This window comes from Frankliniella occidentalis, unplaced genomic scaffold (assembly GCF_000697945.3).
Source record: "Frankliniella occidentalis isolate FOCC.00 unplaced genomic scaffold, Focc_3.1 Scaffold16, whole genome shotgun sequence".
Classification (NCBI taxonomy): Eukaryota; Metazoa; Arthropoda; class Insecta; order Thysanoptera; family Thripidae; genus Frankliniella; species Frankliniella occidentalis.
This window is the reverse complement of record NW_026267146.1, coordinates 3,382,804-3,389,408: the sequence shown is the minus strand read 5'-3', so window position 1 is coordinate 3,389,408 and position 6,605 is coordinate 3,382,804. Positions and strand designations below refer to the sequence as shown.

Below are 6,605 nucleotides of genomic sequence, written 5' to 3'. Positions count from 1 at the left end.
CCGCGTGACCAAAGCGAGGGAGGGGTGGGGGAGGGGGGGAGACTGATACGTTGCACCCTCTGCAAACTGTGCTCTTGCGATTACCTAACTACAATAAGAAAGACCTTTTTGCAACGAAACTGAATAAAGCATTCCGGTATAGCTGAAATGCAGAAGAATGCAGGGGGAACAAGAAAACGGAAGTCTCATCGAAAAGCATAGTGATTTCCGTGTTCTTCTTCCTCGCATTCTTTTGCATTGTAGCTTTGCCGGACTGCTTTGTTGAAGAATAACGTTTTGTGTGTTTCCACTTTGAATAATGTTGGTAACGGTGAGAGCACCTTAGCTCTTGTCTCGGAAATAAAGTGGCCCAGGTAGATCCTTTCACATTTGTTTATTTTAATTTTAATTTGACTCTGCTAAATAGTGGATAAGGGGGTGAGCGGTAAAAGGATGCAGCAGGATCGGCAGTCAGTTTAGTAGAGAAATGTTTAAGAAGGGAGTTGAGTTTATTATAATCATGCGATTCATGAATTCACCCCCCCCCCCTACCCCTCGTTCCCTATTTCCAAACTGACAATGAGACCAAGAGCTGGGAATTGCGGGGGAGGGGTGGTCCAGAGGCTGCCGGCGAGGGGAAGTGCCGTCGGATGGGGTAGCCTCGGACGGAGCGGGGTAGCGCCGGGGTGCAGCGGGGTAGCGCCGGGCGCAGCAGGGTAGTGACAGTGGCGCTGGCGCGAGGTAGCGCCGGATGGGGCGGGGAGCGCTGTTTAGACTGGGGTAGCGCCGTGCACAGCGGGGTAGCGCCGGCAGGGAAGATTGACATTGTAAAAACAAAGCCTCAGTTTTTGAAGGAAAGGGAAAACTTTGAGAAATTCCCCTGGTTTTGACAACTCCTCAGATTTCGAGGAAGTCCCCATGTATACATGTGGGATTTTTCCTCACTTTCTGAGAAGATTCCTCAAAATCTGAGGCGAGATCGGACGACTCTTCCTCAAAGTTTTCCCGGATGTATTGAGACATTGTTTTTTCTGTGCAAACCGTGCCACCGTCAACCTCTGGAGCGAGATCACACGCGGCTTGTACACAGTTTACGAACATACATTTACGAAATTTTCTTGTTTAATTTTCTGACACGAAAGAAGATACGAACGCTAGTTCGATAACGATAGTTCATGAGTTCCTTTCTAAAACTCGAAGTTAAAACTGAAAGTTTTGATCGTTTTTTAGTTTCTGATATTTCAATATACTATCAGTTTTATAAGCAGATAATTTTATTAGCTCTCCATGCACTCCGTGCAATTTCGAAAAAAATGTATGGTTGTGCAGTTTTTTAAAAGGAAGATGTTGACTTGTGAAATAAACATTTTTTAATGGAGGGTTATTGTGAAAAGAATTTCACAGGCCCGTCCTGAAATATATGGCGCGCTGCCAAAATGGTGGTGCGCGTTTTCTGACGACCTCTGCTGACGTGAAACGCGCGGCGAGGTGGCGAGGTGTGAGGGGCAGGGGCCGAGGTGAAGGTGTGCGCCGGTGTAGTGACCCCTGCGAGCCCCCTACACACCCTTCGGCGTTGCCCATTCATCACGCTGCCTCAGCCGCATTTTCTTCCTTATTGGACAGACCGCCGCTGCGCCGAGCAGAGAATTCCCCGTGAACCGTAGACCAGAGTACCAGAGTACCAGCAGTATATAGGTACATTCTTCGCTAATGAGAGAAACGGTCAAGGCCCCGACAAATGCCCCATGGTGCGGGTTAAATAATATGTGAGATTCTGTTAAAGGCAGGCCGCCAACTATCGTCTTTAAATGGCAAACTTGTGGCTGATTCGTGGTAAATCGAGCGACTTACCTCAACCCCCGCGCTGCCAACTATCTCAATCAAATTAATCTCCCCCTCCCCTGACTATGCCTAGCCTAACGCTTGCGCAGTGCACCGAGGTTGTTGATCGACAAGGATGAGTTCACTTCCATCCTCATAGCCGCTTCGCTTTTTATTTTCCCGATATCCGACCGTTCTGTTTGTTTCTTCTACGTACATGCGTACTGCCCTTAGTTCCATGCAGTTTTGAATAATTTTCCACCAAAGCAGCAACCATTGTCTTTTACTACTGAAAAACAAAGGCGCTCAGTCAGGCCTGTCAAATGTCAAAGGTGCCGAGGGTTTTCGTGTCTTTCAAAAGGTATCAAAACTGCGAATGGCACCCATTTTGGTACGTTTACGGTGTGTTGTAGCCTACCTTTACAGAAGGCTTCAAACTAAAATGAAAACCGCATCCATGCACAGGTGTGGTGTGACCTTTGTTTTTTCAGTGAGGTTCTCATTAAACGCTGCTGCCTAGCGGTTACAGGCCCCCAGCCCGGGCGCACCCTCTGCCCCTGCGTTTGCGAGCGAAGCCTGCGTGCATCATTCATTATATCCCGCGCCTTTTCTCACTTTTCGTTTCTCCGAGACCCGCCGCTGTGGCCGCGACTCGCAGCAGCTTTTGCTCACTCATTCATTCGCCTTTGTTTTCACCTTGGTAAAACTCCGTCCGAGTTTTTGATGTGGTATGGTTATTTCGGCAGCCTAGACGGCTGTTACCAGTCAAATATTAATGCCCATTGTGAGAAAGAAAGTCCCGTTCCCCGCCCAAGGGATCATCCCGAAAGTACGTCAGTCATTCGCCGTTGAGAACCTGCCAAGTTCAGCGTCTGCAAGCTCATAAAGCGCATGGGAGGTAGATAACACATGGCCTGCAGTGCATGGGTGTACTGCGGGCTGGCCTACCTTGAGTCTCGCAGGCGCCGAGCTCCCGTAATTTGTCGAATGAATCAGAGAAAAGTGGACGTCTGGACGATCCCCAATTCTTATGTTTTTTTTTTTCTTTCATATTCTCGAATATTCTAGATCACATATTCCTCATAAGGAGATTTTACTGACGAAAATTTTCATAATTTTTCTCAAACTAAAATTACCTAATAACAATTTTAGTTTAACCTCGTCGCTTCGTCCGACAGACGGCGCGTGTCAGGATGGGTGAAAGGCACCTGCCGCACACCCACCACACCCACCGACACCCAAAGAGCTGTGCTGACACCCACCGGCTCCGGTTTGAGATTGTGTGGCGTTGAGTAATGACGAGCCCGTGACGTCACGACACCAGCTGTTTGGAACGCGTCCTCATCATTGTCCTTGGGATGGAATTAAACGACGGCTCGGGTTCAAGCCCACCTAACTGTGTGTCGGCCGATATGTCAGGAGTGTGCTGCTGCTGCTGGGGGCGGTGCGGGCGTCCTCACACTTTGTGCGCGAGGAACAAAATCAAGTGGATGCTAGACAAATCTGTCAGTGATCGTCCATGTCGACTGGAATTACAAAAAAAACTGTACAAAAACGTGTTCAGAATACTTTATTATAATACAGGAAACGATCTCAGTTTACAAAAACTATCTTTCTCCGATTTTTTTCATCAGTACGCCGGTCTATTTCATTTGCCGCAAATAACATTTTATCAGCGTTCAGGTGGTTCAGGTACTGAAAGGGCAGGTCCTGGACCCCTCGCCAGGCAGCTAACAACTACCCGCCAGCGTTTAAAGGCCCCCTCCTTCCACAATTCCGCTCCATAACCTGCCTCCCCACCGCTCCCTCCTCTATCCCTTACGAGGAATGTTCGCCCTGCTCCTCTGCCTGCCCCGAATTGGGTTGATGAAATTCCATGCCCGGCCATCACTGCTGTTGCGCCTCACAGAAGCGGGTAGCACCGTCGCAAAAAAAGGGAAGAAAAAGAACTGATAATAAAATCCAAAACAAGATGGCCGTAGCTCTGTGGCAGTCTAGCCCCCCCTTACTTGCAGTGCTGTAGGCACCCGCTCGGCCGTGGTGCTCTAGCTCCCAGGGATTAGTCCATCAGACGGTCGGGACGCTCAGCAGCCCCGGGGTCGCGTCGCGCTGTGTAGTTTTGCCAGCGCACTCACCCCTCCCCCTCTCTCTCCCTGACGCCTGTCCTCTCCGCCTTGGCCACGCACCAGCAGCAAAGGCACCTGGATACATGACACGCTCACGACCCTCCACCCCGGTACCTGCTGCCGCCTCTGGAAATTAATTAATCAGAGTGGGAGGAGCAGGCCAGCCGGAGGCCAGCCGGAGGATGGCGGCTACGTCACTCCCGAATCACGGGGGTGCTGCGCTGCACCTCGGAGTAGCGCGGGGGAGAGCGATGAGGCACCGCTCTACGCTATGCGCCGGCGGGGAACCCGACGACATTGCTGGGGCGAGTACCCCCTGCTCCCCCTTCCTCCCCTTTTCCCTCCTATTCTCTTTCTCTCTCCCTCATCTGCATGGAAACGGCAACGGCTTAAGGGAAGGGGGGAAAAAACGAGAAGCTGTGCTCGCTGTGTGCGCCAGCATGAGGTGGCATTCCAGAAGGCAAAATCCAGGGGAAAAGGGGGGGGGGCGGCTCCAGCAAGCGTTGGAGTGGGTTTGGTGGCCTCGCCGCCGTGCCTCCCCCCGAATCTCTCCTGGCGGGCTTTGATACACCCCCCGCCGCAAACCTCCCCGCTCCGCCCTGACGGATAGGCGGCTGTATCTTTTTTCATCAAGGAAAAAAGTTCCTATTTCTAGGATTGATTTCGTTTCTCAAGTCAGCAGCAATCAGTGCGCAAAAAAGTACCGAGACTTTGTCTTCGAAGGAACGATAGAAGGCCTTGTGCCCTTGTGCTAACCCCTGTTGGAGGGGCCGGTATGGGATCTACGCCCCTGCATGTCACTGAAGCCAGTGGTTGTTGCAAGCTAAGGGGATGGGAGAATCGTTCCGAAGTGGGGCACGCGCGCGCCCGCGCCCGCCCGCACCCGGCCCCTTCTTCGCCGCACACAACGGCGAACTGCATGCGTTTGTTTCGCACGGCGTTAGAGTGCTTATAAAGCAACGCACGTTCCTCTTTTACAACTCTTGTTCACTGCCATGCACAACTTCCCAAACTTTACGAGATCCTGTTTCGGGGCGGCCGAGCAGGGCGCGCTGCTCCACGCCGCACTCCGCACACTCCTTTGGAGGGCGCTAACCGCACTGCCCGCCCCGCGGCCCCGTAGCCGGCGTAGCCAAGCCGACAGGAAACAAACAACAACAACGTTGCCGATCCATAGAGCCGAATGAAATTATTTCTTAACGGCTTGATTCTAGTCAACAATTTCGTGATTAAAATTTTTTAATTGTGTCAAGACAGACATTTGCGCCTATCACGCACTTTCAGAGTTATTTTTTCTGATGTCAAGTTTACATTATGTTCACGGTTCATACTGGTCAGGGAAATCAGTGAAGTCTACTGCGAAAAATAGTCGTAAGTTTACAGAAATTTTCCATGATGTGAGTCTGTAAAATTACAACTTGAAGTTGGAAAATTACAATCACTTCCTATCGACTTGGAATAAATCGAGGAGCAAAAATGGTTTGACGTAATTTGACAACATTATTTTGTGATTCAAATTTACAAGAAATGTCGTAACTTTACAAAGAAATTTTTCACAGTGTCAGTTAAAATATAATTGTACTGGAAATCAGGGAAAAGTCGGGAAAATTCGATAAGAAGTCGGGAAGATTTTTAAAAAATATGGTACTTTGAGCGATAGGTATGCACTGTAAAAAGCTTACGAACTAAATACTTTGCAACGTTACGAACAATTTTCGTTCTTTGTATTGCAAAGAAATTGTTCGTATTGCAAAGCGATTGTTTGTAAGGCTAGACGGGTCTTACGAACAATCGGTTTGCATCACGAACTATTTTTTCGTAAGCTTACGAACAATTAGTTCGTAATACAACGCTTCAAAATCCTTCGTAAGCTACGAACGTTTTGGTTTGCATTACAAACCTATAGTTCGTAAGCAATTTACAGTGTGGCACAACGAACGCATGGGCAAATTTTAGCCATGACGCCTAAGCAAGTTTGATTATTATCTTTCTTGACCTATTCTAAAAAACATTTCATCTTTCTGCGAAATAATAGTCTGTTTTTGCACCAATTTTTCCAAATTTGCCAAATTTGCCTTCTCTTATTGAAAAATGTCAGGGAAAAACGGATTTTTCGTCTAAGTCAGGGAAAATGAAAATAGAGATCCAGTGAAGAACCGTGTTTCTGCATAGTTGAGGTCGATTTCTTTCGGTAAAATAAACCTGGAGTTTTTTCTCTCTTCTTCTTTCTGAGGACGAGTACACACTCTGTTTGGCGGTGGTGCGTGTGCGCTTGGCTTTGTGCATTATGGGCCTCTGGTCGTGGTTGGTTAAAAACTGATAAAATTAAGCGGGAGAGAAAAATAAAAGAACGACGTGATTATTATGAATTATTCTGCGCTCGCGGGGCGGCGGCTGCGCTATGCGCGGGGTGCTTTGCCGTGTTGGCACGCCTGGTCAGGCCGGACACGCGCGCACACCCACGCGTGCGAGCACGACCACACACACACACACACCCACCCACACACACCCACCCACACACACACACACACACACACACGTGCAATAATCAACCACCACCTGCCTGGCGATTCCACCCCTCCTCCTTTCCCCCCCTCCCCCTCGTGCCACCGACTCATTTGGCTCACATTCGCTCCCGCAGTCGCGTCCAAATGCCGCTGTCGTGGATAACTCGATTAG

At 49.4% G+C, this 6,605-nt stretch overlaps 1 protein-coding gene across 1 annotated transcript in view; it reads right to left on the bottom strand.

The window, feature by feature from the left end:
* LOC113207674 (allatostatin-A receptor-like) overlaps positions 1-6,605 on the bottom strand; it is a gene marked incomplete in the record, with an annotated part of 197,214 nt that overhangs the window by 2,032 nt on the left and 188,577 nt on the right.